General features: G+C 39.9%; 1 pseudogene; it reads left to right on the forward strand.

Moving 5' to 3' along the window:
* Positions 1–6264: 6264 nt before the first annotated feature.
* On the forward strand, positions 6265–8871 carry LOC143259482 (uncharacterized; annotated as a pseudogene).
* The last annotated feature ends 6316 nt before the right edge of the window (positions 8872–15187 follow it).

Genomic DNA, 15187 nt, shown 5'->3' on the forward strand with positions numbered 1-15187 from the left:
TAATTTCAAGTAACTTTTTCCTTAGCAATAATGCAATCTGCGACTTTGTTTATGAATTATTAACGAAAAATAGTAACCAATGAGAAGCAAGCGCGATAAACAAAGCTGCGAATTACTAAAAATGACCTCTGAAGTCACCTCTTTCCGAGTGTTAACGTAATTATGAGACACTCTGTATAAGTAAAGTAGCTTTACGAATCGATTTTTGAATTTTGTTCGGATACAGAATTACGTACATTGACAAGGTTACTTGTTGTTAATTTTCACTGTGTAAAATGCACAAAATTTCATACTGTACGAATGTGATTTGTAAATAATACATAAAAGAAGCCGCAGATAGCACCTGCGCTAAGGAAAAAGTTACTTGAAATGACCTCGGAATCACACATTCTAAGTGATTCAACTTTTTCGGCAACATGTTTATCGGTTCTGACTGAAACAGTTATGGAAAACCGAAAGTGTTCGTGAATCTTTAGACTGGCGCCCAATAATATACCACATATGATGGTTGGAGTAGTCTTTGAACGTGAGAATCGTGGTACCTGCTTGAGAGGGGATGAAACGGATTTTCGGGGAATCGGTCTTTTTTCGGGATGGGCATGTGTGGTTCTTGTGGAACTGGCGAAGCTTTTTGATCATCATGACGTGAATATATCTGTAGTGAGTGAACTGTGTGCGCGTTAAGAATGTGTGTGGAGAACGAGGTATGTGTGTGTGTGTTCGGAGTGCGTGTGCCGTGTGCTGAGCGAAGCGGGGCAGCGGCCCGAAAAGTATGTAGATATCGATTAACACACTAGATTTACGGAGTACAAAAAGCAGCTGTTTTATATTAGTTTATAAAAGTAACAATAAGACATTTATTCTGATTTTTAAGAAGTGTTATTGTAATATTTGCCGTAAATAACATATAAATTGAATAAATAACTCATAAATGTATCTTTACGATATGAATAATCGTAAATTAAAAAATTAGTGAACCCGTCATTTTCACGAGTTCCGTGTTAAGAAGAAACAAATGAGTGCAGCGTCTCGAGCGTGAGAATAAAGAAGGAAGAAGGGCGAAAGTAGTCAGCGTCCAGCCTCGAAGCATTAGAGACGATTTACTCTATATGCCAGGCTCAGGTCGTGCTAGTGTAACGTGAACCTGTTGCTCTCAAGATTATCTCCGGATACCCAGGACCCCCTCCCCCCACCTTACCATTGATAAGATTACCATATCCGCCCGAGAATGTAACGCGAACCTATTGCTCTCTAATTAACCCCAATAAACCCCAAGTCTCTAATTAAAGACGGTCATTGGAGTCACTGTTACCAATGAATTCATTGTGTATTACTCTTCGCTCTTCGCGTACCTATTCTTGGCATATGCATATGCTACGGTAATAGTTAAATCTATCAAAGTATTTGCCGGCCCGTGACACTAGCAGCGTGCACAATTGAGAGTGTTCAACATTAGACGTGCGAACACGGTGCCAGACACAGGACCGATGATCTCGGGACTGTAGTGCCTTAGAGCGAGATTTCAGAGTTCGACATTATCTTTTCCGAAAGTACAAAAGGACAGCAAATGAAGGATAGATAATAACGCAATGTATAACTTTTTTATTTTTTACTATTTCTTAATTGGACTTTTTCTAATGCAATCGTGAGCTCAAAATAAGACCGAACACGATATAATTTTTGTACGATTATATTGATTTTTATGAAAAATATAAATATACTTTTCATATTACTATTTTAGGAAACCAGTGAAACGTTATCCTAGGCGTCATCAAAACGCAATATCTTTTTTTTAAATTGACTAAACGACTAGAATACTTTTAAGTAATAGTAGGACTAGTCTACTAGACAATGACTATAATGCTTTTTTTAAATTTTATTATTGCTTTAAATAACAACAAAAAATAAAAATCTCATGTTTTTTATTTCTTTATCTGAGCCTATAAAATGCGTTTTGCAGATCTTATATCTGTACTGAAAATTTCGTCGAAATCGGTTTACCTTGAAATAAGCTGTAAACAATTAAATATCGATCAATTGAAAACCTACCATCATTTAAAAAAAAATTCTAGTCGTTTAGTTCAAGTTTTAAAAGAGGTACTACGTTTCGAAGAATGTCCACTCAATTTTGTGCGGCACTTTTTGTGTCGATAGCCGATTTTCCATTTTAGTTTTTGTGTAAATGAATCTTACATTAAAATTTATATTTTATTGTACAATTTCAAATGTACTTTTTAAATGAATAACTGGGTATACATCATGCTCCGCATTGAAAGCCGTAAAGAATCAGGAAATTCTTTTTCGACACCATCTGTTCGTCAAACAATAACAATCCATCCGTAATATGTAGTTACTCCGAAAAAGTGTTATTTCCTTCAGAATTTAACATTTTATTGAATTATGACCCGCAGATGGTCACCAGAGGTCGAGCCACCATCTAGTCTTCATAGATTCCTTCTTTTGTATGCTTTGTTAAGTTGAAATACTTTCCCGGATTTATTGCCTGCAACGCTAAAACAAAAGATTGCACACATTGTCCACATCATATCAGTTCCATAGTTTCGTCTCGGTTTGTTTTGGTTACGGGCGAAGCAAGCCTGGCCTGCCTGCAAGTGTGAACACGTTTGGACGGTGCCGGGCGGCCTAACACGCCGCGAGTATGGCACGCGTAGTGTGAACACTCCAATGTAAATCAAATGGAAGAATGATTCGGCCTTGGTTGGCCTTGGAGCTCAGTCCGAGCCTAGCATATAGATGTGAATTGATCCTTATACATCGAACTTTGCACTAGAATATATACAGGGTGTCCCACAATTATTTTAACAGCCGAAAATGAGGGGTAGCTGAGGTCATTTGAAGTAACTTTTTCCTTTGCGAAAATGCAATCCGCGGCTTTGTTTACGAGTTATTAACGAAAAACACTGGCCAATGAGAGGTGACGGTGCGAGAGAGAGGGTCCGCGAGAGAGTCCGCAGCACGAGGCTTTGACAGAAGGTCGGGACGGACTCGAGCCGCGATCGAAGTATTGAACAAGTCACAAGGCGAGAACTTTACGGATTTTTTTAACTACATAACAGTGATATTTTTAAGAAAAACGCTGTTCACCTTTACTTTAGAACGTCTGAAGAATATTTACTAATTTTTCGGACCCGAAATAATATGAAGTTTAACCGTGACAGCTGTTTTAATTTTCTGGTGTGCATGACACCTCACGTTTACCATATGAAATTTTTAAGCAAGATGTACAGTGAAGATTAACAAAGTACGTAAATGATATTTTAATTTGAATAATTCTGTGTCCGAACAGAATTCAACGAATGATTCGCAAAGCTAATTTAATAATAAATAATCGCGTTAAGGGACGTAAAGGATTTGTTTATTAGAGAAATATGAAAAATATTATCAATAAGAAATTCACCCATTTAGATGAGGATGCATTTGTTGGCTGGAATTGTGGCTCACGATGTTTCCATAGTGGAAAAACTATCTAACAAAAGAATTCAAATTGACAATCACTCACTAAATATTACATCTTTAATGGTGATGAATAAGCAGGTAATTATTTCAAATGTAAGTCCCGTCATTCCCAAACAGTTTCTAGTGGACTTATTAAAAAATAGAGTGATATAATGTGTGTCACAAGTGTCTAATATCAGAGCAGGATTAAATAAACTTGGTTGTTCGCATATTTTATCATTCCATTGTCAAGTTTTTATTAAGGATGACGATAATGATGATTCCAGAGTCTCTACAAATCAACTTCGAGTAAACGTCCTATTGGATTTACTTCAGTACGGATTCACAAGCTTATCTTTGTAAACAAAAAGTTTAAATAGGCAAGCTATGTCACAATTTTATTGAGTTGCTGGTGACATCGACAATCATAACAACTGATATGTAGATACTGAACGTTAACACTATAAACGAAGGTGTGAGATGACCTTCCCAGCTATATTCATCACTGCTCGTTTTGGACTCGCCAAATCTATAGGACAGCACGATTTCATGAATTCTTGATATTCTTAACTAGGTTCTATCTCATTTAGAAGATAGAAGCCTCAAATCTAGATGTTCTAGAATGAAAAAGAAACTGTTATTGTAGTTCACCCTTGAGCCATCACCAGATTCGGATAACTTTTTATCATCCGACAGCTCTTGCTATCGATTATAGCATATATATTCGATAATCATAAATAGTTTTGCTCTATCGCAAGTATTTCAAGATATTATTTTAGAACTCTAGGAATATTTTTACTAAGAAATAAAAACTTCCTAAGCACACACATCTCACCGATGTTGATATTTTGTGTTATAATGACTTTCTGGACAAGAGTTTCATCTTAGTGGATAGAAAACTTTCAGGAAAGATCGCTGCTACTCAAAGGTGATGGAATTCTCATTCTAATCGGCAATAGCTTAGCTTCTGTTGAATTCTGAACAATCTTAATAGTCCGGATGAAAAGGTAGAATTAGCGGATATTACAATTAATCCTTTGATATTATAGTATGTTATCGAGCACCAGGTTTTACATTTTCACAATCTTAATGGAATCAAATTTTTGATAACGTCAATGGCAAAGACTATATTATGTTTATAGGGGATTTTAACTTCCATCACTTTTGAATACCGCTACTACTTCAGGGAGATAATCCTGGTTCTTTTTTTGTGCTCGCTGCACCCTCCTTCTAGCAAGGAGAGCAGTACACCTATGCTCCTTGTCAATATAGCACTATTACCATACATTCTGCTTATCAGTGTGATGAACTCAGGGACAGTAACTGGACTTGGCAACTAGTCTGTTTACTGTCTGAATATACAGGGTATCCCAAAAATGTCTCGTAATCCGGAAATGGGGAGTTCTTCAGGTCATTTGAAGTAACATTTTCCGTGGTGAAAATGCAATCTGCGACATTTTTTACGACTTATTAACGAGAAACAATGAAAGGCGAGATTAGCTGGCGCGAGACAGTCAGCGTGCAGGAATTGTCACAGAAGCTCTCACACCGTCCGCGGAGTCGAAGATGTGGAAAAGTTACCTATGATCTGAAACCGTGTACTCATCATATATCCAGCTCCTAACGAACCTACGATTGATCGCCGCAGAACAGGATATCTATGAGCAATCTGTACCCTCTATATTCAAAGGAGAACTCAACCAGACTTCTAACCGGAACGAAACCGCATCAACTACAAAACTGTAACACCACGCCCCCCTGGTATCCACTTTCGAGGAACTTCAGGCAAAAGACTTGGCGTTGAAGTCACTAGACGCGATCTTATGTCCAGTAGACGAGCTCGCTATCTGGCTTCCAAGAGTCTCAAAGCGGTGAGTATATAGCGCAGTGGGTATGCAGGGCAAGAAATAACAGCTACACAGCGTCATCCCATCCAGCATAATCGCCACATACCCTTCTCCCTTGCAGAAGGGACTGACTGACCCAAATCTGTCGATCCACGTGATCCAGATGGCTACATCAAATCTGAGATCGACAAACTAGTGAGCCGGTACCTTTCACGGCTCAATAATCAGGACAACATGCACAACTCTTTCGCAAGCAGACTGATGCGAGAGGTGATGCATCCCTGCACTTTTCAGATTTAATAGCAGTAGCCTGAGTGACCCAGTAAAAATCGCCATTTTGACACCAGCTGCTGTGGTAGTAGTATTGTCCAGATAAATAAACGGAAGTAATAAAGAAATAACTAAATAAACATATAAATAAATACATAACTAGATAAGCAAATACGTAGAATCAAAAAAGAATAAAAATTATTATACAAGAATAAATTCTGGCAAACATAGATAAATAAATAAGTAAATAGATAATACTATAGTAGTGATAAGACAACTAAATAACTAACTAACTAATTAACTAACTAACATACCCATGACATAACAAAGCAAAGGAAAGCAAACAAAAGAAAAGTAAAAGAAAGCGAAGCGAACGGAACCGATGTGAACGGATCCGAAACGAAAGAAAGCGAAGCGAACGAACGTGAAGCGATCGAAAGCGAAGCGAACAAAATCGAAGCTGAAGAAGGCGAAGCAAACGAAAACGTGGCAAACGAATGCGAAGCAAACGAAAACGAAGTTAACGAGAACAAAGCATTCGAAAGCGAAGCAAGTAGGTAAATATATACAGTTCTGCAATCATGGGCGAGGGGAAGGCTGAAATGGGGGGGGGGGGTAAAGGGAAGGAAGCGTCATCGTGAGCGGCACGCGTCGTGTGGAGGGGGGGGGGAGTCACCGATAAGGAGTTTTGCGGTTTTGCATCCGGAGAGGCTCTCGGATGCTTTACCCGGAAGTTGCTTATCTTGCGAAGCGATATCGGGGATTTTGGTATAATATTGTAGAGAACGAGAGAGAGGGATGCATTGCAGTGGTTATTCTCTCTCTTGCAAACGATGCGAATTTTCTCGTGCGTTGGGGAAGTGTTTTGAAGAGAGGCGCCATGCATATATAGAAGTTTGTGGTTTTGTATCCGAGAGGCTCTCGGATGCTTTACCCGGGAATTTTGGTCTCATTAAGATTTATTAATGTAACATTTTTTTATCTCGGTATAATATTGTAGACAGAGAGAGAGGGGATGCAGCGGTTGTTCTCTCTTGCAAACGATGCGGACAGAGAGAGAGAGAGAGAGAGAGAGAGAGAGAGAAATGTATTTTTTCTGCCTTGCAACGGTTTGTTGCCACATCCTTTCCATGATTAGTGATTTTGGAAGTCTCTCTCTTTTTACTGATTTTTTGCTTTTCCCTCTGCAGCGAACATTTTATTCGCTACTGAGTTGGGAATTGGTATGGAAGTTGGTTCGTTGAACGTGCCATCGTTGCAATCGTTCGCAACGTCTAAGATATTTGAACACGGTGTTCATAATTTTTCGAGCATTGTTCGACGGATTTTTATTCGATATTGTGATGTTATTTTGTGTGACGTGTATTGCGTTTTTCGTCGAAGATACCCGCACGCTAGATTTTCATACGTGGGTGCATGCGTGTTCAAACCGCGAGACTTGCTCGATTACGTGATATACAATAGTATTGATGTTTTAAAAGTAATCGTTCCTTTGAAATCGCAATGCCGTTCGAAGAGATGGTTGAAGAGGATTATTTTTAAATACCGTAAAGAAACTGATTATGTTTGCGTCGAACCAATGTTGATACCATTATCAAAATTTGAACGGAGTATGACCAGAGGTGATTTCCCCCATACATTGAACAAAGTGAAGAGAAGATTGGAATATTCATTGTACAGCTACGACGACGACGACGACGATGATGATTAGGATATTCGTAAAATCAAATGGGACATTAATTTACCGACCGAGAAACTCAATGCTTCACGCGTGAAATTCCTATCGAAGTATTTTTTCATCGAGTGACGAAGATACGTCGTGAGCAATGGAAAGATGGTCCCTACATTACAGAATTTGGCTTGGGGATATGTCATAAACTTATACCTGAACGATCAATTTCCGCTCGAGTGAAAAAACAGTGACGGAACGTCTAATGCGAAAAGATTTGACGAGTCGCGTGCGTTTCATCTATACGAAACGATTTAGTCAAATTATAGTGAAATGGCCCGCGACCGATTCACCGTCCGCGATACTATACATATATTATACATATCATCGAGATGGGAGAGTGTATAGTGTAGTTACGTTCGTGAGAACTGGAAACTTAACCGACGACGTGAAATCAAAATTGAAAAAACTTGTTTTTCATAATTAATGTGGATTAATATTTTCACAAGATGACGCAAGTTTGCAAGGACATGATGAAATCGTTAACACATATGTCAAGGTTGATTCGAACTGTGGACGAGCATCGCAAATGGACGAAATCATGTATTGAATGTTTACAATGGTGTAGGAAATATATGAACATTGTGAAAAAAAACGAAGCATCCATAGGTGTAAAATCGAGTTTCGATCATGTGTCGTATGAAAACTTTGAAGGTTTCGTTAGATCATCGGTTTTCATCACGTGTTGGTAACGGTTTGTATGGAAACGTTGGCGCGAGAGCATCGACTCTTCGTTGGGAGAACATCGAGTCGGCGTTTAGGAATCGTATATCGACCGGCGTTGTGATCAACGTCGAGCATGTCGATCCACGTCATTTCTTGTAACACGCGAAGCAAATAGTTACGAATCGCATTACAGAACTTTTGAACGTTCATTTGTCGTTAAAAGTGATCGTAGTATTGGAGGCAGAATTTGTGCTGCGCGACGAGGTTTCGATGAAAAGTTTGAGCACGCGAAACGTCGCGCTCTTTCAATCATCGAATCTACGTCGCTGGTACGCGAAAGATGTTGTACCAACGCTTTTGACATCGATAGAAGAGTTTCAAGAACGAGACAGTGGATGGGCGTTATCGAAGATCCTGCATTTGATGGTGAATTCCAACAAGTATCAGCCGTTACAAGCAGGTTGTCAGGTATCCGTGCCTCGAAGAGTGCAATTAAAGAAAGCAGTCCTCAATGTGTACAGTAACGACGATAAAGCATGTTTCTATTGGGCAGTGGTGGCAAGCCTATATCCAGCTAAAAATAATTTGAATCGCACATCATCCTATCCACATTACAGCGACGTGCTCCGCACCGAGGGATTCCAATTGCCGATGTTGTTCAAGGACATACCAAAGTTCGAAAAAGCGAACGACGTTTCCGAGAACGTGTTCGAATGGGGAGGGGAACAAGAAAGATGTCGGACGTTGCATTTGACCTCAAGGAAGCGGAAGAAACATGTAAATTTGCTGCTCATACACGACTCTGAAAACTTGCGCAATCATTATCTCTGTATTAGGAATTTATCTCGTCTGGTTTCATCTTAGATCAGCACGCAGCACAACAAGCATATTTGCGATCGGTAAGATCCACACATGTAAATTTTTTTTCTTTCTTTCGGATGGTGGTGGTGGTGGTGGGCGAGAAAAACTAAATAAAAAATGATGTTTTTTTTCAGGTGTCTACAGTATTTCAAATCGCAGGAAAAATTGAACATTCACGAGATCGACTGCAGTCGAATGAATGAATGTGCTTTGAAACTTCCGACGGAAGACGATAAGTGGCTGAAGTTCAAGAATTGTGCGTACAAAGAACCGACACCGTTCGTTATCTACGCAGACTTGGAATGCCTGCTGGAGAAACAGGAAGATCAAGGTCATGGAACTTGTCGCAGATATCAGCATCACCATGCCTTCAGCGTAGGTTATTACCTTCATTGTCGATACGACAGTTCGTAGAGCGAGTATCGGGTTTATCGTGATGAGAAAGGTTGTATCGCATGGTTTGCATCGAAGTTGTACGAGTTGAGCTGTAAATTGCAGCAGGTGTTTGATCGAACGGTTCCAATGGCTCCGTTGACCGCCGCGCAAATCTCAACTTTTCGTACCGCCACGTATTGTCACGTGTGCGAAGAACCACTCGGTAATGACGACGTGCGAGTGCGTGATCATTGTCATTTCACAGGTGCGTATCGGGGTCCGACGCACAGCCGTTGCAATCTGAGCTATCAATCCTCGTACGTGATACCGGTGGTTTTTCACAATTTGTCCGGCTACGACGCACACTTTTTCATCAATGAATTGGCAAACGCGTTCGAAGGTAAAATAGACGCGTTACCGCTGACGAAAAAGAAGTACATTTCTTTCACGAAATACACTAAGAGGAATAACGATGTGATCAAAAAATCGTGGAAGAAGTGTATAAAGTTTCGGTTCATCGATTCGTTCAAGTTTTTGAATTCGAGTCTGGACAAGTTGTCGTCGTACTTGGACAAGAGCGATTTTCGTATCGTGAGGAGTCAATTCAATCATCTTTCGAACGATGATTTTCATCTTCTAACCAGAGGAAAGGTGTTTTCCCATACGACTATGTAACGACCTATGACAAATTAAGCGACACTTGTTTACCGCCGAATTTTATAATCAGTTATGCGACAGCGAGATATCCGACGTCGACTATTGTCACGCGAACGAAGTTTGGTTACGTTTCGATATACAAACGTTAGGACAGTACAGCGACTTGTACTTGAAATTGGATGTGTTGTTGTTTGTCGACGTGTTTGAAAATTTTCGCGAAAATTCGCTCGAGAATTATAAACTCGATCCAGCGCACTATTATACGTTGCCCGGATTCTCGTGGGACGCGATGTTAAAATTGACGAAGATCGAGTTGGAATTGTTCACCGACGTCGACATGCTTTTGTTCGTGGAGCGGAGAATACGAGGTGTGTTGAGTCAATGTTCGCATCGTTACGCGCGCGCGAATATCAAGTACATGTCGACGTACGATTCGACTGAACCGTCATCCAGCTATCTGATGTATTTCGATGTTAATAATTTGTATGGCTGGGCCATGTCGCAGCTTTTGCCACACAGGGGTTTCCAATAGATTGACGATACGAGTAATTTCAACATCGATTCCGTGCCGATCGACAGTCCCGTCGGGTACATTTTAGAGGTCGACTTAGAGTATCCTCAGGAAATTCATGATGCTCATGCGGATCTTCCATTTTGCCCGATTCACGAGGTTGGGGTGTTGCAAAAGAAACTGTTGACAACGCTTAGCGATAAGAATCGTTACGTTCTCCATTATCGATACCTCCAGTAATGTTTGAGGTATAATCTAAAATTAAAGAAAATTCATCGGATACTGAAGTTTGAACAATCATGTTGGTTACGCCGTTACATAGATTTAAATACGAGGTTGCGTGCCAACGCAAACAATGACTTCTCGAAGAATCTGTTCAAACTGATGAACAATGCAGTGTTTGGAAAAACGATGGAGAACGTTCGAAATCACGTGAACGTAAAGTTGCTCTCGCGATGGAGCGGTCGACACGGTGCAGACCGTTTAATAGCTCGACCAAATTTTCATGGCTGTATCGTATTCTCCGAGGATTTTGTTGCGATTCAAATGAAACAGCTTTCCATTAAATTTTATAAACCTATTTACATAGGCATGTCAATGTTGGACATATCAAAATTACATTTGTATGATTTTCATTATGGCTACATGCTTCCAAATTTTCAAGAAAGATGCAGGATTTTGTACACGGACACGGACAGTTTAATTTATCAGATTATTTGCGACGACGCGTACGAGATGATAAAAGGTGACATTCACCGATACGATACTTCCAATTATGACAGAAATAACGCGTATGGTGTTCCGATCGCGAATAATAAAGTATTAGGATTAATGAAGGACGAGAATGGAGGCAAAATTATGACGAAATTTGTAGGCCTTCGTGCAAAAATGTATGCTATTCGGGTACAGGACAAAGACGATGTAAAAAAGATTAAAGGAATGAAGACTAACGTGACGATTAAAAATATAACTTTCGACGACTATTTAGCATGCCTTCACGATCATCTAGAAAAATCAGTTTGCGTTAAATCGATAATGTCTATACAACATCAAGTGTATTCAGTATCGCAGAGTAAATTAGTATTGAGTCCATATGATGTGTGTGTGTGTGTGTGATAAACGATGCATTTTAAACAATTCGATCGAAACCCTTCCTTGGAGACATTATAAAATCGCGAAAGGGGGGGCAGTGAGAAAAAAATAAAAGCGGTTATATAATTTCATCGATGTTCCGAATCCCATGTTGCACGCGTGTTCACTTTTATTTGTAAGCGGAAGGGCGTATAGACTCCTTATATTGTTATCTTACGTGTAAGAAGGGGGGAAAGTTAGCTTTATGTTTAGATCTAATCGTATCGAAAGCGAATCGTTGAAATTGTGTACGTGTGGGGGGGAATTAATTAGTATTAATGTAAAAAACATTTATGTATTTTTTCATGTTTATTAGAGAAACTAAATAAACATTACATTATATAATTAAAGTACAGATGATTTCTTTATCCAAGAGTTATGTGACGAATCCAGCCCCAACCATTTTACATATATTTCATTTACTTTTCGGCGCAATACTTTTTCTACTAAATACACGTCAGCATACTTGGTGTAGTGCATATTTCGATTCGTAAAATCCTCCAGCGATAGGTTTGTTCTGCAAATCAACCAAAAGGTACGTGGCGGGGTTCGTTCGTTTCACCGTCGCGATCTTAAATACTTCCGTTGACCAGTCCGGCGTGTATCCTTTTTCGAATACGGTTTTGAACTTGCTGATGCGCACATAGTCGCCAACTTTGAATTTCGCAGGACCGGCGATTTTGACGTTGCTGTACACGGTAGATAAAAGATGCTTCTCATTTTTGATTCACGTTTCCAGGTCGCATACGAATGGTGCGGTGTTTTTGATTATTGTAGTCCTTGATCAACGTGGGAAGCTCGTCGATCCAACGATATTTTTCGCTCAACGAGAAAAATTTCCACATGTTGTTCTTCAATGTACAATTGAATCGCTCGACTATGGACGCTTTCATAGTGCTGAACGTGGAATAGTGGTTGATGTTACGTTTTTTCAGATATTCTTGAAAATCTTTATTGTAGAATTCTTTCCCCATATGTGGGTTTGCAAATTGTTCGGTATTCGGCCATCTTTCTTCAACACTGACGCGAAAGCTTTGCACACATCGTCAGCATTTTTGCTTTTCAAAGGAACCGCCCAGGCATACTTGCTGAATGTATCGATTATCGCAAGAATATATCGATGTCCTCGATTCTCTCTTGCGTACGGTTGAACTTCAACGATATCAGCTTGCCAGAGATCGTCGAGTCCTCGTGTAACCACTCGCCTCCGCCGGTAGTAACGTCTCGCCGGAGCATGCAGTTCATTCACCAAGTTCACTTTGTCGCCGCTCATGATTTCGCCTTATCAGTCTGCGGTCGTTTGAAATTAAGATACGCTAATTTAATTAACCTTGCGTTCTCGAAGTCTTTTTCGGTCGCTGCCGCGCTCTCTTTTGCGTTATCGATGAATCTGCGGTCGCTTGAAATTAAGATACGCTAATTTAATTATCCTTGCGTTCTCGGAGTCTTTTCTACCGTTGTCGTGTCCTCTTTTGCGCTACAGTCAATAAGTCTCTGAAACGAAATCTCATACGAGAATCCAATTCCTCGAAAGCGACGTGCACACTGTGTTGCTGCTGTTCTTCGATACGTCGCATTTGTCCGTATATTTCGGAAAATTTCTCTAATAAAGATTTAAGTAACTGTTCGAATTAAGCCTTTCGAACCTCTCATCCGATTCCTTGCCAGTTTCAAAACCGCCAACTTTCCCTGATTCGCTTTGCCAGTGCTCGTAATTTCCTCCAAGTTGCGGATTTTATTAAATATGTGATTTTCAAGGTTATCTATCTTTTTCGGCCAGTTGCTGTTAACTTTGTGTTCCACACTTGCAAGTTAATGCTCGATGTTGCCAGCAAATTTCACAACAGCATTCAATTTTTCTCGATCCACGATACCCTCAGCTTTCATTGTTTCGAACGACTTATCCTCGAGCTCGACGAATCTTTGACGTAGCTTTTCATTGGTACTTTTATTATTTTGCTCGATGCACGTTTTAACATGTTTCTTCAGATTCTCGTGATTGGATTCGTCGTTTGTCACGAATTTTTGGAGAGTTTCGATCGCACGTTTCATCGAGTGAACATCGTCGATAGTTTCATACAGGTCGTACGTAAATGTTTTTTTCAACGAATCGATCGCGTCGTTAACGAAACTTTTTGTTGTTGAGTCGCTGGCGAAAACCGGAGTTGCCAAATATCGAATAATTCGAGATTTTGCATCGAAAAATTCGATGTCACTGTTCAAAATTACCGCCCTCTCGTTGATAACGTTGTCGACATACTTCTTTGTTGCAGTGTCGTTGGTGTTAATAGGAACTTTTATACTTTCTATAGGTAGACCCAATGCATCGAACTCGTAATTCTCGTCCGATACGTGTAGAACGTATTTTCTTATCGTATTTATTAGATCGAACATAAATCTATTGAAATACTTCGTGTTGATTGAATTGTCCTTGTGATGTTCATGTTTCGTGTCTATATTCACGACGATGTCTTGAATAGTCTGCTTTAGCGAATCACGAGACGATGATTTCTTGCTGCTGCTGCTGCTGCTGCTGCTGCTCCAATTTCTTTCGACAATCGATGGTTTACCACCGTAATCACCAGCAAAAATGATGCAATCGTCGCAAAAGCATGTTACTTATAGAACTTGAGGCATTCCTCGGCAACTAATTCCTTCATTTTACCACGAAAACTTTCCTCAAAGGTTGTTAGTTGGTTACCGATAGAGCTGTCCGTTTCATCTTTCATATTCTATTTTAACACTTCAACCTTTTGCTCCAATACCGAAAATACGTTATCAATTTTCACATTAATTTTATCGTTATCTGAATCAATTGATTTAATTTTCTGATCACTGTCGTATTGAAAATTATATATTTTAGCCAGCACTTTATTCCTCCATTTTTCATTAGTCTGCTCCATATCTTTCGTTAGTTTCTCGTTAGCCGTTATTTTACCCATGAGTTCGGACTTGTATTTTACACCGGCCTGTTCGACATCCTTCGTCATTTTTTCGTTAGCTGTTATTTTTCTACGAAGCTCGCCATCGCCTCTTTTCGATACATCATCAACGTACGATCTAGTTGCCGCATCATCGTTTTGAAGCGGTTCCGCCAAATGTTTGATCCTCTTGTTTCGAGCCGTGTACGATTCTGTTGAGAAGCACATCACATTATTCTGCATGTACTCGTGAAGCGCGATGACGTTACAGTATCATCACCTATCTTTAAAACGCGATCGACGTACAGTTTGGTGGCCGCGTCATCGTTCGTCGTAGGATTTGCGACGCGAGCGATCTTAGCGCCTCGCGCATCGTACAAATTGCCGATCGAGCATATGGTATTATCGTGTAAATAATTTTTACATATCGAATAAAAAGTTGAAATATCTGCCAATTACTGAACAAATGCTCGTATTCGTCGCGGTGCTTTTCAGGACTTCTCAAAATATTTCGCACCGATGATTCCAACGATGTTACAGCCGTTGGAGATGATTCGAAAGCTACCTCCTTCACCTGATGCATTGAAGGTGTTGGTTCGAGCACCATATTGCTGTCCGCATCGTCGTCGACGTTGTTGTCGTCAATGCCAACATAGTCGACGTCATCGCCGACACCGATGAGGGAATATACTTTATTCTTCTTCTTTTTCAAATGCATCCTTGGAGTTAATGCCGCTTCATCGCGTGTTTCCTCTTTTTCTTA

This window comes from Megalopta genalis, chromosome 5, assembly GCF_051020955.1.
Source record: "Megalopta genalis isolate 19385.01 chromosome 5, iyMegGena1_principal, whole genome shotgun sequence".
NCBI lineage: Eukaryota > Metazoa > Arthropoda > Insecta > Hymenoptera > Halictidae > Megalopta > Megalopta genalis.